Below are 27,760 nucleotides of genomic sequence, written 5' to 3' on the forward strand. Positions count from 1 at the left end.
ATGCAGCTGATCTTTTATTTCCCTCTCGGGCCAGAACAAAAACAGAGATTGATATTAAACACTTGGTAGAGTGGATGAGATTGGAGCCTCGATCCATGGTCTGGCTGCCTGTTCTACACCATGTGGCAGCTGCTGAAACTGCAAAACATCAGGCGAAGTGTAACATCTGCAAAGAGTACCCATTCGTAGGTTTCAGGTGAGATGTGCAAACCAGCAGAAAGTTAGTGGGAGTTAGTTTTTAAAGAAAGCTTTAACTTTAGATGTTGTATTAGAAACTCGATCAGTCAACAACACAACTGAAATCATCAAAAATCCCAACAAACTCATGGACCAGAGAAGTAATTAGGACAAATTAAGTATCAACTTCTTTACCTTAATTTTTTGTGAGAGGTGAGTGCTGCATGCTTTTGGTATTTTGTTCACCGTTGCGTTGATCACAGACACTGTGGCTCAGAATGGATTGTGACTTGACTTCCGGTTGGTTCTGTAATTTGCAATTATTGAGAATTTACAGAAAGGCCTTTTTATTAGTCCTGTAATCAGTGTGTGTGCATCCTATGAAAGTGATTGCTGTGTTGTTGCTAAATGATCGATAAAACTTCTTGTCCATAATTAGTAAATTAAATTGCATATTTGGACAGGATTTCTAAGGGGTAAATTGACCCTTTTCAGTTAACTATTCTCCTACATTTCTAAGATTGACCATCTTGGAGAAGGCGCGTGTTACTGCCATTGATCTGATCAAACAACTCCCTGTCTAAGAAGAACTGGAGTGAGACCCCAACTGTGGATGAAACTATGACTGCCATAACTAAGTAAAGAGCAACAGCGACCAGGAGTCAATTGAATTCCATCTGAAGCTTGAGGAATGGTGGCCTAACTCTGAAGGCCAAGATCTGTTAGCTTTTCATGGACTATGAGGAACAGGGCAGGATTTCACAAAATCTTTAAGATGCCATATCTTATACAAAACTGAAGGAGAAATGTCAGATTGCTCAAAGAACCATGGGATCACCAGCCTTTCCATTGCTGGGAAGATTCTGGCAAGGTTACTTCTGAATAGGTTTATACCACCATGGCGAATGAAAACCTTCCATGCGAAGGGAACTTTGTGAAAATGTTGGAGACAGAGCAGGACCAATTTACAATAATGATTCCAGGTTTGAGATATCTCATTATGAAAATTGATTACAGGAATTGGGACAGCTTTCCTCGAAGATGCTGAGACTTAGAAGAGATTATTTTGAATCTTGCAAAATCATTTGAAGTCTGGTCAGAGTAGACGAGGGGAAGACTTTGCTACTTGTGGCAGAATTGAGAATAAGATGCAGAGGTTTGAAGTGATTGACTAAAGAAGTAACTGCAGTGTAAGAAATAGCTTTATCACAGTCTATAGAATGCATTACCTAGAGGAGGCAGCTTCAGTAAAAGATGCAAGAAAGCATTAGTTGATTAATTAAAGAGAAATAATGTGCAGGTTAAGGAAAAGGCACTAATTTGTGACATGTATTTGGAGAGCTAGTTCAAATGGACCAAATGGCTTCCTTTTACTGTGATTTGAACTTAAAATTCATTACAAGTAAAGTGTAATTGGCTCTGGGACACGGTGGAAAAGGATAAGGTAAACAGGACGTGAGTGATCGGAGACTTGATAGTTGGAGGGGCAGATAGGAGATTTTGTCGCCGCAATCAGGAATCCAAACACAGAACTTGCATGAATGAACAAAGAAGAGGAATCGATTCAGTTGCCTCCAGTGAAGACTGTGACCACACCTTCACCCGCTGTGGGAGAATCTGCCTGATATGAATGAACCAACCACCAATAGGTCCGCAACCAATAAGCACAACTTTCCTCGCGTGTTCATCCAGTGAGAAGCACCAAGAGGAAGGCAGCCTTTTTCCTACATTTTGTCAGCTTGACCATTTGGGAAGAGAGCCCCCCTTCTCTGACATTCTGTTCTATAAAGATCAAATGTATTGGTTCCTGATGTTGCGTGAGGCCAGTGAACTTCCACAATTCTACCACACTGTTGCTTCCAAATCTATTTCTTTCCTTACCATCTCCTCAATGTTTCATCTTCTCAATCTACCGTCTGTCTGTATTTCTTCCGACTGTTGTTCAGAAAAGTAATTCCTTTCATCCCTTTCACTTCCAAATTATGTTTGTTCCTCACGGAAACTGGTATTCTGCTTCAGTTTATCTATTGCCTCGAAAATTCTGGACTAATCTGTAATTGACAGTGAGTTTCCTATTAGCAGTGCTATTTATAAGAGGATTAACTGAACTTAACCACTTCAGTGCATAATTTAATATTGCCTTGCATAGCTCCAAAAATTTTAAGAGCCTGCTGTTTGTACTTTTATGTTGGTTTTCATGGCTGTTTAGTTTCTGCTCATACATTTATGACTGCTTGCTGAGTCTCAGAGTTTGGCTTCATGACAGGAATCTGAAGGCAATATTCTCTGTTTTGCACCATCTCATCATATTGATGACCTGCATTCTGTATGCAGTTCCATCCATTCATCTGTTGATAATTTCACACGACATTGATCAAGTCCTTCCATTTCATTATGACATTTTCCGTTCTTGCAAGGGATTTGGCTATCACCGGTGAAGTTATCATTTGTTGTCCTTCGCTAATTGCCGTTGGACTGAGTGGATGGCTGGGCGGGTGGTTCAGAGCTACCTACATTGCTGTGGCTCTGTAGCCACATTTGTAGATCAGATGGGGTAAGGATGATCAAATACTCCCCGAAAGGACAAGAGTGGATCAGATGGATTTTTACCAACAATTGTTGATAGTTTCATGATAGCGTTACTGGAAATGACTTTTAGTTCTGGGTATTTTTGTAATGAAATGTAAATTTGACCAGCTACAGTGTTTGAACATGAACCTACATTCTCCAGAGCATCAGCCTGGGTCTCTGGATTTTTAGTTCAATGTATTTGCCACTTGCCCACTGTCTCTCAGCCATTATTACAGTTAATTTCTTGGCTTTTTTTTCTCTTTGCTTGGAGAACTTCCCTTCTGCCGTCTGAGCTGAAAATGTGTATCCTCCTCGTTTATTGTGGCCTTTACAGCTTCACATGTTACAATCGCTGCTCGTCAGATTTACCTTTTCCAGGAAGATTCTGGCAAGGTTACTTCTAAATAGGTTTATGCCACCGTGGCAGATGAAAACCTTCCATACAATGGGAACGTTGTGAATACGTTGGATGCAGAGCAGAAGCAATTGACAATAATTCCAGGGATGTGATATCCCATTATGAAAATCGACTGGGGGAGTTGGGACAGTTTTCCTCGACTTTCCTAGCATTTGTTTCTCCCCACATAATTTGCCGTTTCTTCAAAATAAAAAAAAAATACATAATTTAACTACTTAACTTGCATTCCTTCGATGGTTAAAAATATCCAAACAAAAATGAACATTTCTCTTACTACTTGTTCTTCCTTTATAGGTACCGCAGCCTCAAATGACATCTGCCGAAGCTGTTTCTTTTCGGGGCGCACATCAAAGGGGCACAAGTTACATTACCCAATGGTGGAGAACTGCACTCCAGTGAGTAATATATTATTCCACTTGATAGAATTGTTCCAATCTGTCGAAACTTAGGGATTTTACCATTTAAATACAATCTTCCCTCAAAGTTGAAGTAGTTTGCTAAAATGATAAAAGGCCAACAGCTTAAATCAGGCTTCAATACCAGAAATACAATATTGTGCAGAAGCTCTTTGATGTCAAGTTGAGGCTCAAGGAGGGATATGTCATCATGCCCACCCTTTTCTCCAACTTTGTCACCACCATTCTTAATCTCATCAAGAACAAGCTTCCCAGTGACTTGGATAGGATGGATGGAAAACCTTTTCACCTCAACCACTTAAAATCACAGAAGAAAATGACACTGACCTCGCTTATGGAACTTCAGTATGTGGTTCACAATGTCATTTCCACTCTCAGAAGTCTTCAAATCTCCCTTCAGGCTTTTGCAAAAGTATACTGAAGAATTAACCTCAACCTTAAATTTGCCACCCAGGTTGATGGGGTTGTTAAGAAGGCATACGGTGTGTTAGGCTTCATTGGTAGAGGGATTGAGTTTCGGAGCCATGAGGGCATGTTGCAGCTGTACAAAACTCTGGTGCAGCTGCACTTGGAGTATTACGTACAGTTCTGGGCGCCACATCATAGGAAGGATGTGGAAGCATTGGAAAGGGTGCAGAGGAGATTTACCAGGATGTTACCTGGTATGGAGGGAACGCGTTATGAGGAAAGGCTGAGGGACTTGAGGCTGTTTTCGTTCGAGAGAAGAAGATTAACAGGTGACTTAATAGAACCATACAAGATGATCAGAGGATTAGATAGGGTGGACAGTGAGAGTCTTTTGGCTCGGATGGCCATGTTTGACACGGTCAGGGGGCATAGCTTTAAATTGAGGGGTGATAGATATAGGACAGAAGTCAGAGGTAGGTTCTTTACTTGGAGAGTAGTAAGGACATGGAATGCCCTGCCTGCAACAGTAGTAGACTTGCCAACTTTAAGGGCATTTAAATGGTCGTTGGATAAACATATGGATGATAATGGAATAGTGTAGGTTTGATGGGCTTCAGGTTGGTTTCACAACATCAAGGCCGAAAGGGCCTGGACTGGGCTGTTATGTTCTATGTTCGAACCTCAAGATGACTCAAATCCTTTACCAATCTCAAGTTGTGGCCCATTTTTTCATCAAAATTAATGGAGAAATCCTCCCAAATGTAGCACATTTCCCTTAGATGGGACGCTCTCTCTCTTTTAAGGCTGACATCGATACAGAGGTTCTAACATTACGTCCAATCTGCGAGTGGCACCTTTGGCCTCCTAAGGATGAGAATGCTCAATTGTGACATCTGTGCTGATCGCAAGATCCTTGAGTTCAAGGCATGCATCGTTCAGCCTCTCCTATATGACTGTGAAACCTGGATAACATCCAGCTGCCACTTCAAGACCCTTTCAGCACAGTTTTGTCATGGATTCTCCACGTCAGCTAGGAGGAAAAACCTCCTAGCATCAGCATTGACGCCATGATGATTTGAAACAAACCACATTGGGCTGGCCATGTACTTTGGATGCCTAAGTTATGACGACCAAAGTAAATTTTTGCCAACTGATTTCAAAGACCTTGAAATGTTCCTTCAAGAAATACTACATCGAGGTCAAAGTATGGGATATCCCCATTCAGAAGAAACCAACTTGGGGGAATCTCCTGTCTGAAGACACATAATTCTTTATGAACACAGGCAAGAAGTTGAAGTGTGGGAAAGGAACTGGAGAAAGGAATGCTAGTGTTCTCAAGGCCAAGACCACTTCCATCACCCTGAAAGACCTGCTAAACGTGTGGCTCTAGTTCAGGCTAATCAACCCGCACAGAGCTCATGACCCGTGATACAGAATTTCCTAGCTGGGCAATCATACTCATCAGCCAGTGATGGCTCTTAATATTGTGCAGAATATAATTTGATCTCAAACAAGTACTGTATGTAGCTTTGAGCATTGCTATGGAAAGACCAGGTTTTATAGAATAATCAGAATGGTGCTGCATGAGAAACTGGAATTAAGAGGAGGTAGGTGATACTTAATTTTTATTTGTTTCTGGGCCACTGGCATCGCTAACTGGGGCAGCATTTATTTCCCATCCTTAGTTACCCTTGTAATTGTTGAATCATTGTAGTCCATGTGCTGTAGGTAGACTCAGTCAGTCAGGGGTGAATTTCCAGGACTTTGACCCAGTGATAGTGAAAGAACAGCAATATATTTCCAAGTTGAGATGGTGAGTGGCTTAGACACAGGGTCTTGATGGTGGTGCTGTTCTCATATATCTGTTACCCTTGCCCTTGTAGATGAAATTTGTCATAGGTTTGGAAAGTCCTATCTCAGGATCTTTTGCAGATTCTCAGTGCATCTCATAGATGGTACACACTGCTGCTAATGAGCACTGGAGGGAGTAGGCTGCTTTTTCCTGGATGGTGTTGAACTTGTTGAGTGCTTTTGCATCTGCACCCATCTAGGCAAGTGGGGATTATTCCATCATTCTTCTGACTTGTTCCATGTAGCTGGTAGACAGGCTTGGGGAATCAGGAGGTGAGTTACTTGATGCAGTATTCCGAGCTTTGGGCGTGCTACTGTAGCCACTGCATTTAAATAGGAAGTCCAGTTGAATTTCTGTTCACTGGTAAAACCCGGGATTTTGATAGCGGACAATTCAGTGATGGTTACACCATTGAATGTCAAGGGACAATTTATAGATTTTCTCCTACTGGAGATGGTCATTACCTGGTATTTGTGTGGTATAATTGCGACTTGCCACTTAGCAGCCCAAGCCGAGATATCGTTCTGGCCTTGTTGCATTTGGACATGGACAGGTTCAGTATCTGAGCAGTGGTGAATGATGCTGAATATTCTGCTATCACTGGTGAACATGCCCACTTCTGACCTTATGATGGAGACAAGGTCATTGATAAAGCAGCTGAAGATGGTTGGGCTTAGGACTGTACCTTCAGGACCTCCTGCAGCTGACCTCCAACAACCAAAATGCCTCCCATTAGGAGAGGCGATGACCTAATGGTATTATGACTAGACTATTAATCCAAGAACTCAGGTAATGTTCTGAGGACCTGATTCAAATTCCACGATGGCACATAATGGAATTTGAATTCAATGAAAATCTGGAATTAAGAGTCTAATGATGATCGTAAATCCATTGCCAATTGTTGGAAAAACCCAACTGATTCACTTATGTTCTTTAGGGAAGGAAACTGGGCTAGGCCTGGTGTGGCCGACATGGAACTCCAGATATCAGTTAGGCAATTTGGGATGGGCAATAAAAGCTGGTCTAACCAGTAATGCCCTCTTTCCCGTGAAAGAATGAAAAAGCATCGTCCTCTGTGCAGATATTATTCGAACCAGTGGTGAGTTTCTGCTGGATTCCCATCAGCTCCAGTTTTGGTAGCGCTCCTTGATGCCACACTCGGTCAAATGTAGCCATCCTTAGCTCACCTCCGGAATTCAACTCTTTTGACCATGTTTGAACAACAGCTGTAATGAAGTCAGGAACTGATGAGGTAGCAGAATTGAGGATTTTGTATAGGGATCTGAGGGATGTGGCAAATCGAGATTTCCAGAAAGAATTTGACCAGTTGCTGCATAAAAAAGTGAACCAGAAGGTTAGATCCAAGGGGATTAAGGGTAGAATATTGGTTTGAATAAAGGCCTGGCTAACTGACAGAAAGCTGAGGGTCAGGATAAATGAGTCTTTGTCTGGATGGTGAATTGTTACAAGTGGGGTGCTGCGGGGTTCAGTTCTCTGACCTCGATTATTTGTAATATATACAAATGATATGTAAGCAGAGACAAAGTGTAATGTAACAGAATGCATGGATGATTCTGAAAGAGGTGGGAAAACAGCCTGTGATGTGAAATAGAACATACACAGCTGAATATTGATAGGCGAGGAGAATGGACCAGAATCTGGCAGGTGGTTAATGTGGATAAGCATGAGGCTTGCCTGTTTTGTCCAGGAAAAAAAGGGCAAATTATTATTTAAATGGAGGGAAGATTCAAAGCGTGTCAGTGCAAAGTTGTCTGGCTGTCTTTGTGCATGAATAGCTGAAAGTTGGTATGCGGGTTAGGCATAGCACAAGGAAGGCAGATGGAACTCTGGCATTTATCACAAAAGGACTGGATCATTAAAGTAACAAGGTGTTTTTCCGAACACATTGGGTGTTGGTGAGACCAGAGTCTTGTGTCCAGTTTTGATCCCCTCACTGAGGATGAATGCGTTTGCACTGGAGGCAGTTCGGAGGAGGTTGAACTGATTGATTCCAGGGATAAAAGGGCTGTCATATGAGAAGTGGCTGAGTAGCTTGGGCTTGTACTTGCTGGTGTTGGAAAGAATGAGCGGGGTGGTTCTGATTGAGGTATATAAAATAGTAAAGGGGATTGAAAAGATTGGCATTGAGCAAATGTTCTGCATTGTGGGACATTCTTAAACAAGAAGCTGTAGCTATCGAGTGAGGCATGGCATGTACAAAATAGAGACGAGGAGTGGGTTGTGAATCTATGGAATTCATTGCCCCTGAATGCAATGGAGGCAGCACCAATCGACCGATTCAAGAAAGAAATAAATATGTTTCTGATGAAAAATAGGGAGAAAGGGCCATGGGGAGCAGGCAGGAGAGTGGAGTTGAGATCAGGAAAAGATCAGCAACCACGACTAACAAGATAAGTCAAGGACAGGATGAAAGCAAAAGAAAAAGCATAAAATGTGTTGCGGTTAGTGGGAAGCCAGTGAATTGGGAAACCTTTCGAAAACTAGCAGCGGACAGGTAAAAAGGTAATAAGAGGGAAGATGATGAAATATGAGGGCAATATTAATGAGGGTAATATTAAAAAAAATTGCAGGAGTTTCTTTCAGCTATAAAAGGGAAGAGAGAGGCAAGAGTACAAATAAAGAGAACAAAGAAAATTACAGCGCAGGAACAGGCCCTTCGGTCCTCCGAGCCTGTGCCGATTGAGATCCTCTGTCTAACCTGCCATCTATTTCCTAAGGGTCTGTGTCCATTTGCTCCCCGCCCATCCATGTACCTGTCCATAAGACCATAAGACACAGGAGTGGAAGTAAGGCCATTTGACCCATCAAGCCCACTCCGCCATTTAAATCATGGCTGATGGGCATTTCAACACCACCTCCCCGCACTCTCCCCATAGCCGTTGATTCCTTATGAGATCAAGAATTTGTCGATCTCTGCCTTGAAGGCATCCAACGTCCCGGCCTCCATGCACTCTGTGCCAATGAATTCCACAAGCCCACCACTCTCTGGCTGAAGAAATGTCGTCTCATTTCAGTTTTAAATTTACCCCTCTAATTTTAAGGCTGTGCCCACGTGTCCTAGTCTCCCTGCCGAACGGAAGCAACTTCCTCGCGTCCACCCCTTCTAAACCATACATTATCTTGTAAGTTTCTAAATCTCCCCTCAACCTTCTAAACTCTAACGAGGACAATCCCAGGATCCTTCGCCGTTCATCATACGTTAAACCTACCATTCCAGGGATCATCCGTGTGAATCTTCGCTGGACACGAACCAGGGCGAGTCTGTCCTTCCTGAGGTGTGGGGCTCAAAATTGGATACAGTATTCTAAATGGGGTCTAACTAGAGCCTTATAAAGCCTCAGAAGCACATCGCTGCTTTTATATTCCAACTCTCTTGAGATAAACGACAACATTACATTCGCTTTCTTAATTATGGACTCGACCTTCAAGTTAACTTGTACAGAATCCTGGACCACACTCCCAGATCCCTTTGCACTTCTGATTTGTGAATTTTCTCACCGTTTAGAAAATAGTCCATGCCTGTATTCTTTTTTCAAAAGTGCAAAACCTCACATTTACTCACATTCAATTTCATCAGCCATTTCCTGGACCACTCTTCCAAACTGTCTAAATCTTTCTGCAGCTTCCCCACCTCCTCAGCACGGCCTGTCTGTCCACCTATGTTCGTATCATCGGAAAACTTCGCCAGATTGCCCCCAGTCCCTTCATCCAGATCATTAATGTATATGGTGAACAGCTGTGGCCCCAACACTGAACCCTGCGGGACACCGCTCGTCACTGGTTGCCATTCCGAAAAAGAGTCTTTTAACCCAACTCTCTGCCTTCTGTCAGACAGCCAATCCTCAATCCAAGCCAGTAGCTCACGTCGAACACCATGGGCCATCACCTCGTTCAGCAGCCTCCCGTGAGGCACTGTATCAAAGGCCTTTTGGAAGTCTAGATCAATCACATCGACTGGGTTTCCCTGGTCTAACATACTTGTTACCTCTTCAAACAATTCTAATAGGCACGACCTCCTCTGACTAAATCCATGCTGACTTGTTTTAATCTGACCCTGCACTTCGGGGAATTTAGAAATGTCATCCTTGACAATGGATTCTAGAATTTTACCAACTACCAAGGTTAGGCTAATCGGCCTATAATTTTCCATCTTTTGCCTTGATCCTTTCTTAAACAAGGGGGTTACAACAGCAATTTTCCAATCATTTGGGACTTTCCCTGACTCCAGTGAATTTTGAAAGATCACGACCAAAGCCTCCGCTATTTCCTCAGCCACCTCCCACAGAACTCTCGGATGTAGCCCATCGGGGCCAGGAGATTTATCAAATTTTAGACCCTTTAGCTTTTCTAGCACTTTCTCTTTTGTAATGCCTACCGTATTCAACTCTGCCCTCTGGCTCTCCCTAATTGTTGGCATACTACTCATGTATTCCACTGTGAAGACTGACGCAAAGTACTTATTAAGTTCTTCAGCTATTTCCTTATCTCCCGTCACAGGCCTTCCTGAATCAATTTGGAGCGGCCCAATATCTGCCTTTGCCTCTCGTTTGTTTCTTATGTATTGAAAGAAGCTTTGACTATCATTTCTAATATTACGAGCTAGCCTACCTTCATATATGATCTTCTCCTTCCTTGTTGCTCTCTTTGTTATCCTCTGTCTGTTTTTGTAGCCTTCCCAATCTTCTGATTTCCCAGTGCTCTTGGCCACTTTATAGGCTGTCTCTTTTTCTTAGATATATTTCCTGACTTCCTTTGTCAGCCATGGCTGTCTAATCCCACCCCAGATAAACTTTGTTTTCTTTGGGATGAACCTCTGTCCTGTGTCCTCAATTACACCTATAAACTCCTGCCATTGTTGGTCTACTGTCTTCCCTGCTAGGCTCTGCTTCCAGTCGATTTTCATCAATTCCTCTCTCATGCCCCTGTAATTACCTTTATTTAACTGTCATACCATTCCATCCGATTTTGCCTTCTCTCTTTCAAACTGCAGACCGAACTCTACAGTATTATGATCGCTGCCTCCTACGTGTTCCCTTACTTTAAGGTCTTTTATAAAGTCTGGTTCGTTACATAGCACAAAGCCCAGAATAGCCTGTTCCCTTGTGGGCTCCATCACAAGCTGTTCCAAAAAGCCATGCTGCAAACATTCCATGAATTCTCTTTCTTTGGATCCACCAGCAACATTATTCACCCAATCCACCTGCATATTGAAGTCCCCCATGATCACCGTGACCTTGCCTTTCTGACATGCCCTATTTATTTCTCGGTGCATCTTGCGCCCCTGGTCCTGATCACTGTTAGGAGGTCTGTACATAACTCCCATTACAGTTTTTTTTGTCTTTGTGTTTCCTCAATTCCACCCACACAGACTCCACATCTTCTGACCCTGTGTCGTTTAGTGCCGTAGATCTAATTCCATTCTTAACTAACAAGGCAACCCCACCCCCTCTGCCCACCTCCCTGTCTTTTTGATGTGTTGTGAATCCTTGGATATTTAACTGCCAGCCCTGAGCTCCCTGCAACCATGTCTCTGTGATGCCTACCACATCATAATCATTCAAGAGGATTTGTGCTGTTAATTCATCTACTTTGTTGCGAATGCTAAGAGCATTTAGATGAAGTGTCATAATGCTAGCTTTCTTATCATTATGAGAGAGGTTGGAAATCCCAAGATGTCTTAAGTTATCCTTCCTTTTTGCTGTATTCCTAGTCTGCCTCGAGCTTAAATCCACCTGTACTCATGCTATCCTGTTGCTTATCTTTCCATTTAACTCCATACTCCCTGTCTCTTTCACTTTCCCTTCCCCCCGACTCACGAGTTTAAAGCCCTACTGACCACCCTATTTATCTTTTTTGCTAGAACACTGGTTCCAGATCGGTTCAGGTGGAGACCGTCCCAACAGTACAGATCCCCCCGGCTCCAAAACTGATGCCAATGCCCCATGAAATGAAATCCCTCTTTCCCACACCAATCCCTTACCAATGTGTTGACTTGCCTAACTTTCTTTTCCCTACTCCAATTGGCACGTGGCTTGGGCAGTAATCCGGAGATTATGACCCTTGAGGACCTGTACTTCAATTTCTTTCCTCGTGTTTCATAATCCCTGAACTGGTCCTCTACCCGAGCTTTGCCCATGTCGTTAGTCCCAACGTGGACCACAACAACTGGATCCTCCCCCTCCCGCTCTAATATCCTTTCAACCCGGTTGAAGATGTCCCGCACCCTGGCACCGGGCAGGCAACACACCATGCGGGTCTCCCGATGCGGCTTGCACAGGATACTATCTGTCCCTCTAATTATAGAATCCCCTATAACACCTACCTGTCTTTTTGCTCCCCCCCCTTGAATGTTCTTGTGCCGCACGGTGCCATGGTCAGCTGGCTCATCCTGTCCACAGTCCATTCCCTCAACCGTACAGGGAGCAAGAATCTCATACCTGTTGCAGGTGCCTGTCCGGATAGATCTGAAAAGATACTGACGTGTCTGCGTCTACCACCTCCGCTGGCACCGCATTCCAGGCACCCACCACCCTCTGTGTAGAGAACTTTCCACACATATCTCCCATAAACGTTCGTCCTCTCACTCTGAACTCATGACCCCTAGTAATTGAGTCCCCCACTCTGGGGGGGAAAAAGCTTCTTGCTATCCACCCTGTCTATATCCTCATGATTTTGTAGACCTCAATCAGGTCCCCCCTAATCACCATCTTTCTCATGAAAATAATCCTAATCTACTCAACCTCTCTTCATAGCTAGCATCCTCCATACCAGGCAACATCCTGGTGAACCTCCACTGCACCCTGTCCAAAGCGTCCACGTCCTTTTGGTAATGTACACAGTACTCTAAATGTGGCTGAACCAAAGTCTCATACAACTGTACATGACCTGCCAACTCTTGTCCTCAATACCCCGTCCGATGAAGGAAAGCATGCCGTATGCCTTCTTGACCACCCTATTGACCTGGCTTGCCACCTTCAGGGAACAATGGACCTGAACACCCAGATCTCTCTGTTCATCAATTTTCCCTAGGACTTTACCATTTACTGCATAGTTCACCCTTGAATTAGATCTTCCAAAATGCATCACCTCGCATTTGCCCGGATTGAACTCCATCTGACATTTATCTGCCACACTCTCGAGTCTATTTATATTCTGCTGTAATCTCTGACAGTCCCCCTCACTTTCTGCTGCTCCACCAATCTTAGTGTCATCTGCAAACTTGCTGATCAGATGACCAACACCTTCCTCCAAATCATTTACGCATATCACAAACAACAGTGGTCCCAGCACAGAACCTTGTGGAACACCACTGGTCACAGGTGTCCAATTTGACAAAATCCTTTCTACCACTACTCTCTGTCTCCTGTTGCCTAGCCCATTTTTTTTTTGTGTCCGTCGAGCGAGCGCACACTTGATCCCATGCGACTTGACTTTCTCCATCAGCCTGCCATGGGGAACCTTATCAAACGCCTTACTGAAGTCCATGTAAATGACGTCTACAGCCTTTCCCTTTCAATCAACTTTGTCATGTCGTCAAAGAATTCTATAAAGTTGGTAAGACATGACCTTCCCTGCACAAAACCATGTTGCCTATCACTGATAAGCTGATGTGCTTCCAAATGGGAATAGATCCTATCCCTCAGTACCTTCTCCAGTAGCTTCCCAACCACTGACGTCAGTTTCACCGGTCGATAATTACCTGGATTATCCTTGCTACCCTTCTTGGACAAGGCGACAACATTAGCAAGTCTCCAGTCCTCCGGGACCTCACCCGTGTCTAAGGATGCTGCAAAGATATCTGTTAAGGCCCCGGCTACTTCCTGTCTCGCTTCTCTCAATAACCTGGGATAGATCCCCACCTTAATGCCTTTTAGGAGACCCAACACTTCCTCCTTCCTTGTGTCAACTTGACCTAGAGTAAGCAAATGTCTATCCCTCACATCACCATCTGTCATGTCCCTCCCCTTCATCAATACCGATGCAAAGTATTCGTTAAGAATGTCACCCATTTTCTCTGACTCAGTGCATAACATTCCTTCTTTGTCCTTAAGTGGGCCAATCCTTTCTCTAGTTACCCTCTTGCTCTTTATATATGAATAAAAGGCTTTGGGATTTTCCTTAACCATGCTTGCCAGCAATATCTCATGTCTTCTCTTCGCCCTCTTAATCCCTTGTTTCAGATGCGCTCGAAATTCCCCGTGTTCTTCCAAAGCTTCATCTCTCTTAAGTCGCCTCTAATCTATGCTTCCTTTTTCCTCTTGGCTAGTCTCACAATTTCACCTGTCGTCCATGGTTCCCGAATCTTACCTTTTCTGTTCCTCATTTTCACAGGAACATGTCTCTCCTGCATACTAATCAACCGCTCTTTAAAAGCCTCCCACATATCAAATGTGGATTTACCTTCAAACATTTTCTCCCGATCTAAATTCCACAGATGCCACTGAACCTTGGTATAGTTGGCCTTCCCCCAGTTTAGAACTCTTCCTTTAGGACCACTCCCATCCTTGTCCATGAGTATTGTAAAACTTAGGGAATTGTGGTCGCTATTTCCAAAGTCGTCCCCTGCTGTAATTTCAACCACCAGGCAGGTTCATTCCCCAACACCAGGTCCAGTATGGCCCCTTGCCGAGTTGGACTACGCACACACTGCTCTAGAAAACCCTCCTGGACACACCTTACAAATTCTGCTCCATCTTGCCCCCTAGTTCTGTGTGAATCCCAGTCAATGTTGGGATAATTAAAATCTCCCATCACCACCACCCTGTTTCTCCAACACCTTTCCATTATCTGTTTACATATTTGTACCTCTATCTCACGCTCGCTGTAGGGAGGCCTGTAGTACAGCCCCAACATTGTTACTGCATCCTTCCTATTTCTGAGTTCTACCCATATTGCCTCAATGCTTGAGCCCTCCATGGGGCCCTCGTTCAGTACAGCTGTGATATGGTCTTCGACCAGTATTGCAACTAACATTAAATAGTAGACAGTAGATCACTGGAAAAGGAGGCTGAAGAATCAGTATGAGGAATGAAGAAATGGAAGAGGAACTGAACAGGTACTTTGTATCAGTCTTCATGGTGGAAAACACCAATCGCATACTAGAACTTTGAGAGTTAGGGGCAGTGGTGAATATAATAGCCGTAACTAAGGAAAAGGTGCTGGGGAAGCAGAAAAGTCTGAAGGTGGACCAATCACCCCTGGACCAGATGGACTGTACTGTAGACTTCTGAAGGAGATAGCTGAAGAAATTGTTGAGGCATTAGTGGTGATCTTTCAGGAATCAGTGGTGATAGGGAGGATCTTGGGGGTTTGGAAAATGGCTAAAGCAACACCCCTGCTTAAGAAAAGAGAGAGACAGAAGAAGGGAAATTATAGGTCAGTTAGCCTGACCTCAATAATTGGTAAGATTTTAGAGTCCGTTCTTAAGGTTGAGATTGCAGAGACCTTGGAAGTAAATGACAAAATCGGGCTGATTCAGCATAGCTTCATCGAGGGGAAGTTATACCTGACAAATCTGTTAGAATTCTTTGAGTAGAAAGTGGGCAAGTTAGACAAAAGGGAGCCAGTGAATGGGATTTGTTTGGATTTCCAGAATGCTGTTGAGAATGTATCAAATAAGATGAGAGCCCATAGTGTTTGGGCAAGTTACTGCCATTGGCATTGAGCATTGGCTGACTGGCAGAAGGCAGAGAGTGTCGATAAAGGGGTCTTTTACAGGATGGCAGCTGGTGACGAGTAGAGTCCCACAGGGATCAATGTTGGTACCACAACAGTTCATGTAATACATTGATGATATGGATGAAGCAACTGAGACATTTTTGCTGAGTTTACAGTTGGCACAGTGACAGATGGAGGGAGAGATAGCAGTGAGGAAGTTGCAGAAGGACTTGCATAGACTCTGAGAGTGGGCAAAGAAGTGGCAGACAGAATACTGTGTGGGACACTGTGAGGTTATGTGCTTTGGTAGGAAAAATGGAGGCATAGATTATTTTCTAAATGAGAAAGGGCATTTGAAGTCTGAAGCACAACTGTCCCTCGTTGCCTTTGAGAAGGTAGTAGTGAGTTTCCTTCTTGAACTGCTACAAGTACATTTGCTCGAGATAGATACAATGCCACTAGGGAGGGAATTTTGGATTTTGACCCAGCGTGTTATCAGCTGAGCCTGAACATTGTCCAGGTCAATCTGCACAAAACAACCCTTTTTTTACCCCTGGAATTAACATTATGAACGTTCTGAAAACCGCTGTTGTAAGCATATCTTAATAGGCTTAATAGACCAAAACTGTAAGCTTGTTCAAAGTCCTCTTCAGGTTAACATGCAGGTTCACTTGACAGTTAGGAATGTAAATGCAATGTTAGCATTCATTTCAAGAGGGCTAGAATACAAGTGCAGGAATGTACTGCTGAGGCTGTATATGGCTCTGGTCAGACCCGATTTGGAACATTGTGACCAATGTTTGGCTCCATATCGAAACAAGGAGTCTGCCACTTCTTTGCCCACTCACCTAGCCTGTCCAAGTCCTTCTGCAGCTTCCCCACTTCCTCACTACTATTTGTCCCTCCATCTGCTGACATTGGAGGGAGTCCAGAGGAAGTTGGCAAGAATCATTCTGAGTATGACGAGCTTGTCTTACGAGGAGTGGTTCAGGACTCTGGGTCTGTACTCGATGGAGTTTAGAAGGATGAGGGGAGAATGTGGAGAGGCCTGGAGAGACATGGATGTGGGGAAGATGTTTCCATGAGTAGGAGAGACTTAAATCTTCGGGCACACCCTCAGAGTCGAATGGATGACCCTTTAGAACTGAGATGAGGAATTTCTTCAGCCGGTGGATGGTGAATCTGTGGAATTCATTGTTGCGGAAGGCTGTGAAGGCCAAGTCATTGAGTCTGTTGAAGATATGAGTTGGATAGGCTCTTGGTTAGTAAGGGGATCAAGAGTTAGGGGGAGAAAGCGGGAGATTGGATGGTGGAGCAGAGAGTCAGTTGTAACTGCTAAAATATTGAGGCTGGGATTTCAGCAAAGGTAATGTTGAGGGGGGACGGTTAGATGCTCACTTGTCGGAGATGGTCATTGTCTGTCACTTATATGGACGTTTTTTTTGAAAACTCTGTTGTGGATGTGGGCATCACTGGCTCGGCCAGCATTTATTATCTGTCCCTAATTGCCCTGAGGAAGGTAGTGGTGAGCTGCCTTCTTGAACTGCTACAAGTACATTTGCTTTCGGTAGATACAATACGATTAGGGAGGGGATTTCTGAGAATGCTGTTGTAAGCATATCCTAGCTTAATAGACCAAAACTGTATGCTGTGCACCTTGAGTGGCGTCACCAGTCTTGTGTGGAAAGATTTTCACTCCTCCCCTCCTTGAAATAAAGATTTGCACCTCACGTGCCTTCTAAAATACATGCTGTGCATAGAAGCTAAATTTTTGTGCTTCATGTACATGCCTCTTGCTGCGTTCTGCTGGGATCTTTTAAGAATCTAGAAAAGATTACAGCCAATACATCCATTTGGGCAGCACGGTGACTCAGTGGTTAGCTCTGCAGCCTCACAGCGCCAGGGGCCCGGGTTCGACTCCAGCCTCGGGTAACTGTCTGTGCGGAGTTTGCACATACTCCCTGTGTCTGCATGGGTTTCCTCCATGTGCTCCAATTTCCTCCCACAGTCCAAAGATGTGCAGGCTAGGTGGATCGGCCATGCTAAATCGCCGGTAGTGTTCAGGGGTGTGTGTGGGTTATAGGGGTGGGATGGGATGCTGCAAGGGGCGATGTGGACTTGTTGGTCCAACGGACCTGTTTCCACACTGTAGGGAACCGAATCTAATCTAATGTCTGCAGTCAACTCTTATAATCCTCCATGTTATCATCTAATTTAGTCTGAAGGGATGCCTGACAACTAATGAAGTGAGGAAACAGGTTTTATGTCTGTATTAATTGAGGATGAATTGATTGTGAGTTGGCTGTATAAATATGGGAGCTAGTAATTAGGGGTTGACGTTTATGGAGTATTTTTAAAAGAAATAAAGCTCTGATGGTACGATGTTGGGTTGGACTCTTTGCATACCTGGAATCCAATTCTTCAGGTCCAGGGAACCTATTAACTTAGTCTTCTCAGTTTTCCTCAATGTTTTCTTGAGGATTTCCTTCTCCCTTTCGCTCCCTACTTTTGGCCCATTGATTTTTTTTTGCATGTTTTCTACTGTGAAATCAGATAGAAAATATTGGTTCAAAGCTTGTGCCATTACCTTCATTTCCCATCATCAATTCCCCAGTCTCACCCTCTCATGAGCCATTATTCACTGTATTTACTCTTTTCCTTTTTATAGATTTGTGGAAGCTTTTACTGTATTTATATTAATGTCTCCCTCATTATTATTTTGGTCATCTTTTGTTCACATCTGAAATAGTTTCAGTTCCACAATTTTCCAATCTTTCTTTCAATTTATACTATCTTTAACTTTCTTAGATAGCAACAGATGGCACCATGGTGCATTCTAGCTGTACATCCTTTCATTCTAAATTGACAATATTTTTGTTCAGAGTTATGAAATATCCCCTGAAACATCTGCCATTGCTTCTCTATGGTCTTACCTTTTAAACTATTTTCCCAGTTCAACTCTGCCTTTATACTCCTGAGTTATCTTCAATGAAAGTTTAAGATATTAAACAGTTTCAGACCAAATTCTCATCCTCGTCCTTGATGTAAAATTCTACCACATCCTGATCATTCTTACCCAGAGAATCCGATACTATTGATGAGTTGTATCTCAAAACATACTATCAGGTCTAAAATATCTTAATCCCTGCTTGGTTCCAGTGGTACAGTTTTAAGACTCCGAATGCACTCTATGAATATATCCTGAGGGGTAGATAACTGCTCTTGACATCAAGGTGCATTCAACCAAATATGACATCAAGGAGCCGTCGCAAAGCTGCAGTCAGTAAGAATCAGGTGAAAAACCCTCTGCTGGCTGGAACCTTACCATAAAGGAAGTGGTTGTGGTTGTTGGAAGTCAGTTGCCCCAACTCCAAAGCATCACTGCGGGGGTTACGTAAATTTGTGCCCTGAGCTCAACCATCTTCAACTGTTTCATCAAATGCCATCCCTCCGTCAGAAGGTCGTACGTGGGGATGTTCTCAGTTGATTGTGCAATGTTCAGCACCACTCATAGCTCCTCAGATGCTGAAGTAGTCCATATCCACGGAACATAACTAGTTTTGAGCTGAAGAGAAGCAAGTGGTAGTTGTGCTGTGCAACTTACGGGCAATGAACGTCACCATTAAGGAGAATCTAACCATTACCCCATGACTTACACTCCTTTACTGCCAATATTCTGAGGCTTATCAGGTTTCCAGAAACTGAATTGGACCAAACTTATAATTATTGTGACGACAAGAGCAGGTCAGAGGTTAAGAATTCTGCAGTGAATAATGAGCCCCCTGTCTACACAAAGCCTGTCCACCATCTATAAAGCCCAAGTCAGGAATGTAATCTCCACTGGTCAGGACTGGTGCAGCTCCGTCAACACTCAGGAAGCTTGAACCATATGGGACAAAGCAGCCTGTTGGATTGGTACCCCACCCACCACCTTCAACATCTGTTCTATCATCACTAATGTATAATTAGTGCCCCATGCAAGTTTCCCTCCAAGCCACACACACTATCCTGACTCGGAACTATATCGCTGTTCATTAATAGTAATTGAGTGAAGATTCTGGAGCTTCTTTCTGAACAGCACTACTCTAAGGACTGCAGTTATTCAAGAAGGCAGCTCACCACCACCTTCTCCAGGGTAATTGGGCTTAGCCAGCAACATCCACATCCCGTGAATAAAAAAGAATCTTCCAGGCTATCTGTGCCAATTGGACTCACAGTTTATGGTAACATCTTTCTGACAAGATCCCATTACTTCTTGGTCTATAGCCTCTCTGCTATCCTGGACTGTATCTTCTGTCAGGGGATCTATGAATCTGAAACTGTCACAGCCGTGACTTCTTTCCTTTGCTGTTCCTTATCTCTACCCAAACTGATTCTGTATTTTGCCTGGGAGCCAGTTAGCTCAGTTGGCTGGTTTGTAATTCAGAATGATACCAACAGCATGGGATACTACACTGTCTGAAGTTACAATGAAGGAGTCTCCTTCTCAACCTGTCTCCTCATCTGAGGTGTGGTAACCTTCAATTTAAACCACCTCCAGATATCTCTCTTGACTGTGAGAGCAGCCCTGTGGTCCCGCCTGGGACTATAGTGACTTTGAATCTCCAAACCAAGATAATTTCTCACCAATGTATTGATCTCATCTTTGACACAATACAGAAAACCAAAAAAATTAAACCCAATGAGATGAATTTTGGATCACTGGATTACATGGCAAAATTGGACAAAAAATGCACTACTGTTAAAATAATTAGCAGTTCAACCAGAAAGGCCACTAATGTGAATCCTGCATCTGTGTATCATTTGAAATTATTTAATTGGATAGTTCTAGTATTTGGCCACAAGATGGAGAATTCTGTTCAGGTGATGTTGTAGCCAGAAGATAGAAAGATGATAGAAATGTTTGGAGAGATATGGGCCAAGCACAGGCAGGTGGAACTAGTTCAGTTTGGGATTGTGATCAGCATAGACTGGTTGGACCAAAGGATCTGTTTTCATGCTGTCTGACTCAACGAAACTGAAGCTTAATTGTCTGAAACTCACATTCAGACATATCTAACCTTATCATAATCTTACAGAAAGATAGCCGACTTTATCCCTCAGAGTTGCAGACTCTTCAATTTTACATCTTCAAAGACATTTAGCAGGGAGAGCATGGATTATAGAGTGAGTTGAGTAGATTGGTTCATCGTTAATTCTGAACTGAATTTGATTTATTTTACATTTTTAGACAACATCAGGTGAAGATGTGCGTGATTTCACCAAGGTGCTGAGAAATAAGTTCAGATCGAAGAAATACTTGGCCAAGCATCCTCGTTTGGGTTATTTCCCAGTACAAACAGTCCTAGAAGGTGAGAACCTTGAGATGTAAGTTTATTGATGTGAGATTTACTAATGTATCAATGCCCATTTGGGAGTTGACAAATATTGCAGCATTATTCATTCTGCAGCTTTGCAGGAGAGTGAGGTTGTCCATTTGCGCATATGTCAGAAGTACACAATACAAAAACAAGGGGGGCTTAACTGATATCATTGGTCCTCTCGCCTTCAAAACAGTGTAGTTACTCAGAGAGTGCATCTGCTGAGGACTTGTTGATACTGTCACTAAGGTGCAACCTTCCTTGATATCTTTCTCTGTCCTCCAGTTCTATCTTTAAAAACGACAATCAATTACCCGCTCCTCAAAAGAAAAGAACCTTTGGCTGAACAGAGAACAAAGAACAATACAGGCCCTTCGGCCCACGACGTTGTGCCGACCTATTATCCCACTAAGATCAAGCTACCCTGCATACCCTTCATTTTACTGTCCTTCATGTGCCTATCCAAGAGTCGCTTAAAAGTCTCTAAATGTATCCGACTCCATTACCACTGCCAGCAGTGCATTCCACACACCCGCCACTCTCTGTGTAAAGAACTTAGCTCTGACATCTCCCCTCCTCCTTCCTCCAGTCACCTTAAAATTTCTCCCCCTCGTAATAGTCATTTCTGCTCTGGGAAAAAATCTCTGACTATCCACTCCAGCTATGCCTCTCATCATCTTGTATACCTCAATCAAGTCACCTCTCATTCTTCTTTGCTCCAATGAAAAAAGTCCTCGCCCCCGAACCCTTTCTCCTCAGACCTGCCATCCATTCCATGCAGCATCCTGCTAACTCTCCTCTACACCCTCACTAAAGCTTCCACATCCTCGCTATAATGAAGCAACCAGAACTGAAGGCAATATTCCAAGCGCTGCTCCATCCGAACGAACTCATGCTCGATTCCAAATCCCTTTCCTCTTGATGCTGTGAATTCATTGCTGTCTTTCGTGGAATTTCATATTTGAATTCACTGGATCAACTTGCCCCTGCATTCCTGAGACGGTCACAGCGACTTGCCCCCCGGCAGTCCTGTCCCGCTCACAGTGACTTCTACCCGCAGTCCTGATCCGCCCAAAGTGACTTCTCCCCGCAGCCCTGACCCGCTCACAGGGACTGGCCCCCGCAGCCCTGACCCGCTCACAGGGACTGGCCTCCGCAGCCCTGACCCGCTCACAGGGACTGGGCCTCCGCAGCCCTGACCCGCTCACAGGGACTGGCCCCCTGCAGTCCTGACCCGCTCACAGTGATTTGCCCCCTGCAGTCCTGTCCCGCTGACAGGGAATGGCCCCCGCATGCCTGTCCCGCTCGCAGCGGCTGGCCCCCGCATCCCTGACCCGCTCACACCGACTGCCCCCCGCATCCCTGACCCGCTCACAGGGACTGGCCTCCGCAGCCCTGTCCCGCTCACAGCGATTTGCCCCCTGCAGTCCTGACCCACTCAGTGGGACTGGCCCCCGCAGCCCTGTCCCGCTGACAGGGACTTGCCCCCGCAGCCCTGACCCGCTCACTGCGACTTGATCCCGCAGCCCTGACCTGCTCACAGGCACTTGTTTCCTCCATCGTAACCCGCTCACAACGACTTGTCCCCTCTGTCCTGACCTGCTCAAAGCGTCTTGCCTCCCATCCCTCTTAGACAGGTCACCCCTTGCTCAGAAACGGTCCCAATTATCCATGAACCGGAAACCCTGCCCCCTGTGCCAGCTCCTTAACCATGCATTCATCTCACCTATCTTTCTATGACTTAGCTCACTAAGATGTGGCACTCATGGCAACCCATAAATTATTACCCTCTCGGTCCTGCCTTTCAGCCTGTTTGCTAACTCCTTGCACATAGTCCGCAGGATGTCATCCCTCTTTCTGCCCATGACATTGGTACCAACGTGCCCCGTGGCCTCTGGCTGCTCACCCTCCCCTTTAAGAATTTGTTGCAACCAATCAGAGATGTCCTTGACCTTGCACCAGGGAAGCAACACGCAGCCCTGGTGTCTCAAATGTGGCGACAGAATCTATGCCCCCAACGAATGAGTCTCTAACCACACTCGCTCACTTGGATTTGCCTTACTCTGTCCCACAGCAGGGTGGTTTGCACTATGGACCTGGCTACTGCTGGTTATATAACTGACCCAGTTTAGTTTTAGATCAGTGTTAACCTTGGTTTAGTGGATAGCTAAGCACCTCAGTAGTCTACAATGCAGGAGAAATACATTCTTAAGCTGACAAATTCTGTGACAGTCAAGAACAAGCACTGAATTGTTCTGACCTCATTTCCAACACCTGGCCCGTAGCCTTGCATGGCTTGGATTGCACTTGCACATTTAAAAAAAAATGTAACGATGATGTGAGGGTAAGGACATGGAATTTTTTTGATATGGTCATATTCTCTCTTGTTGGAGCTGATTGCTGCTTAGCACTTGTATGGTGCAAATGTAACTTATCCTTTATCAGGCCAAGCCTGATCGTTGTCCAAGTCTGACTGCATTTTCTCATCGTTGACTTAATGTTCGTTCGGCTCAACAGTGTTGTACATACCCTGCCTATTCTGAAACTCTACCACTTAATATTAAGTCTAATAAAGACAAGTATCCAATCTGCCTTCCAAACCACTTCAACGACCTGGTCCATTACATTGGGGGATCAACAGGCATACACATCAAGATCCTGAGATCCCTCTGATCATTGGTGCTTGTGAGGTCCCTATGATTCATCATGGGCTCCAAGATCTGATTGTGCTGTGTCACCTAATCCTTATCCCATTTGTCCTTACATGAAATGATGTTCACAAACGCTTCTCAAAAATTCTTCCCAATCCTACTTTTTGCAATCATGATACAAGTGAGCATAAAACTTGGAACACGACAGCAACAGGAATGTGCCCTTTGGCCCACCATGTTGGGCCAAACATGACAACAAATGAAATAATCCCTTCTGCCTGTCCTTGATCCATAGTCCTCCATTCCTTGCATATTCGTGCACTTAACTAAAAGTCCCTTTTAAATGCTTTCATCGTATCTGCATCCACTACCACCCCGGGCAATGTATTCCACACTTTTAACATGCTCAGTGTGAAATATTTGCCCCTCACATCTCTTTTGAACTTCCCCCCTCTCAGCTTAAATGCATGCCCCCTAATAGTGGACACTTCAACTCCGGGGGAGAAATTTTCTGACCGTTAGCTGTATTTATGTAACTCCTAATTTTATAGACTTCTATCAAGCCTGCCCTCAGCTTCTACTGCTCCAGAGAAAACGAAGAGTTTTTCCAGCTTCTCCCTCTCGTTCATCCCCTCTATTCCAGTCAGCATGCTGGTAAATCTCTTCTGCACCCTGTCCAAAGCCTGCACGTCCTTAGTGTAATGTGGCGGCCAGAATTGAATGCAATACTCTGTGTGGTCTCACCAAAGTCTTGTAAAGCTGCAATGTGACATCCTGACTCTTGCACTGAGTACCCCTATGAATAAAGGCATGCATGCGATATGCCTTCTTGACCACCCTATCTACTTGTGTGGCTACTGTCAGGGAGTTATGGTCTAGGACCCCAAGATCCCTCTGGACATCACTGCTGTTTGGGGTCCTGCCATTAATTGTATCCCTTTCCTTAACACTTGTTCTCCTAAAATGCAACACCTCATGCCTGCCCAGATTAAATTCCATCGGCCATTTCTCCGCTCGTGTTTGCAATTGGTCTGTATCTTGCTGTGTCCTTTGACAACCTTCCATGCTGTCCACAAGTCCACTGGTCCTTATATCATCTGCAAACTTCCTAATCCCCTGTCTACATTTGCAACCAAGTCATTTACATATATCACAAACAGCAGAAGTCACATCGATGCGGAACACCACTCGTCACTGAGCTGCAGCCAGAAAAACAGCTTTCCACCACTGAGACGGCAAGAACTGTAGATGCTGGAAACAGAGTTAACCAAGTGTGGAGCTGGAGGAACGCAGCAGGTCAGGCAGCATCAGAGGAACAGGAAAGCTGACATTGTTGATGCTGCCTGGCCTGCTGTGTTCCTCCAGCCCTATACTGTGTTCTCTTTGTTAGCCTTCCACCGCTACCGTCTGCCTTATATGGGCAGGCCGAGTCACCACGGATCTCATGGATCTTAATCTTCTGGATGAGCATACCATGAGGGACCTTGTTGAAAACCTTCGTAAAATCCATGTATATGTTATCAACTGTTCTACCCGAATTGATCACCCTTGTCACCTCCTTGAACACTTCAACTGACTTGGTAAGACATAACCTGCCCCGCATAATGCCATGCTGGCTGTCCCTTATTAGCCCATACCTTTGAGGCATGAGACACTCACCAGTCTGTAGTTTCCTGGAAAGTCCCCGTTTTCCTGCTTGAACAGAGGAACAACTTTATCCACTCACCAGTCTCTGCAACCCCTCCAGTGCTTGGCAAGGATATCAGATCCTGTTGAAAGTGGTATGTTGATGCATTTGTGTCATGATTGTGTTTTGTTTCAGCCCTAACATTGAAAGCAGTGTAAGAATGTCTTTGTGCAGCAGGCGAGGTGTGATGAGACTGAGCCTTCATACAATTGCAAGATGTTGAAAATTTGCCAATATTTATGAAAACAGTGATAAATTTCCATGATCAACATTTCTGTTACACTGCAATGATTATCCCGTGGCATGTAAAATCAGAAAGATACGATAAAATGAGACTGGGTCATATGCAGGGAGAATGTTTGCCTTTCATGTCGATAGAAGTAGTGAAATATTTCCGTGAATCTAAAAGTCACTTTTCCGTTCATTGAAGGACACAATCATGGCCTTGGAAGCTTCATCATGATACTACTTTGCATTTCTGAAGAGGGAAGAAGAAATCAATATGCAAATTCAATTCCATGGTTTTGGAAGTCCCATTGAGAACACGATTCATTTGCGCCAGCACAATGCTCTGACCGAGAAAGAATTGAAGGTGAGTTTGTAGTTTAGAAGATCGCAGCAATTTATGCATCAACTTCTTCATCGATAATGTTCCATTGCTTTCAAACTGCATTTTCCACTCTGCAAGATAATAACTGTTAGAACAAGCAACAGTATCGGTAGATGGTCTATGGGGAATGCAATGTTACAAAACCCAATCCATTCAACCACATATTTCAGATATGTCAACAAATTAAATATTCCAGCACAGGATAAAACAAGGAAGATGAGAGTGAGGAGGCAATAGCTCTGATGGCAAAAGAACAGAAATTTACCTTTCTCCATTCGAGCAAAACAGCAGGCACACAAATAAATAATCATCTAACAATGCACGTGTGCAACGGAGGCTACAGGGGGACTAAGAATGCCGAATTGTTGTCATGCGTATTGCTGAAAGGATGATTGAAACAGAATCTGTGGTAAATTTGAAGAAATGCAGATGATGCATCTCAGGATGTTGGAGGAAGAAGATTTATGGACTGAGGCAAATTGTATTGCCCTTTTCAGGAGTTATTAGGTTCATAATGAATTGACAGACTTCCTTCCGTGCTGAAAGCTTTAGTTTAGTTGCAGCTGGATCACAATTTCTGTTCCTGGTAGTATTTAGCAAACTGTTAAAAGTGAATGTCACTGCACAGAATTCCAAACATGACTCCAATCAGGAGAGAAAATATCCAAGGGGTGTGATGAGTTGTATCCTCTCATGTTGAACAATGCAGCTACAGATACAATGGAGGCACTGATGATAATCTTCCAAGAATCCTTAGATTGTGGAAAATTCTCAGACGAGTGAAAGATTGTGAACATTACACCATTATTACAAAGATACTTCGACAAAATAGCAAGCCAGTATTGCCAATTTAGGTCAACCTGGGTAGATGTTCATGCCGGCAATGAAAGATGAAATAACAGGGTACTGAGTGTGCTGTAACATCCTACAGAGTTAACATCCTTTTATAAAGGGGAAATAATACTTGACAAACTTGCTACAGTGCTTTGAGAAGGAAACAAACATTACTGATGAAGGACCACCAGTTGATGTAGTACATTGAGATTTCAACAAAGCATTTGATAAGGTACAGCTCATAAGGTGTCTCAAATGAAATGAGCCCATGTGTTCAAGGGTAGTATGTTCGGATGGACAGAGGACTGCATCGTAAATAGAAGTAGAGTCGTAGCAGCAGGATGGTAACTGACAAGTCATATAAGGCCACAGAGCGAATGCTGCGGAGGCCATACACCTCATGTTGACTGGGTTGATTTCAGAAATGGCGCAGGGGATTGCTATGCTTAGGAAAGTTGGGCAGGCTGGGACTACGTTCATTGGCGTTTATAAGATTGAAAAAACCTTATTTTTTCAACATGTAAGATTCTAAAGAGGCTTGATAGTGTATATCCGTAGAGATTACTCCCATTTGTGAAATATTTTACGACCAGAGGCCACATTTTCAAATTGGTTGCCTATTAATTCAGGGAAGAATTACTTCTTTCAGGTTGTAGCACTCTATTGAACACTTTAGCCAAGAAGATTTTCGAGGTAATGCCATTAATCATATGCTAGGCTGTAACGGCCAGGTTAATTTTTAAATCAAGAAACAATGATAATGAGAAAAGGGTCTAGGCCTGAAACGTCAGCTTTTGTGCTCCTGAGATGCTGCTTGGCCTGCTGTGTTCATCCAGCTTCACACTTTGTTATCTTGGATTGTCCAGCATCTGAGCTTCCCATTATCAGTGATAATGAGAAAAGGGTAGTTTTTACAGTGGAAGGTACTTCAAGGATCCCCTTATTACTAAAGAATACAGGGAGGAATTAAACACATCACTACCACACCATCACTACCATTAGAGAAGTAGCAGTAGACAATCTAATGGAGTGAAAGCAGATTAGACTCTTTGCCGTGATGGTTTACTTTCTAAGATTCTCAACAATGAGCTTCAGAGT

The 27,760-nt window shown here is 43.9% G+C and overlaps 1 pseudogene; it reads left to right on the forward strand.

Moving 5' to 3' along the window:
• Nucleotides 1-20,879, forward strand: part of LOC132206905 (utrophin-like) — a 615,509-nt pseudogene extending 594,630 nt beyond the window's left edge.
• Nucleotides 20,880-27,760: the final 6,881 nt, after the last annotated feature.

The sequence above is a fragment of the Stegostoma tigrinum genome, chromosome 44 (genome assembly GCF_030684315.1).
Source record: "Stegostoma tigrinum isolate sSteTig4 chromosome 44, sSteTig4.hap1, whole genome shotgun sequence".
NCBI lineage: Eukaryota > Metazoa > Chordata > Chondrichthyes > Orectolobiformes > Stegostomatidae > Stegostoma > Stegostoma tigrinum.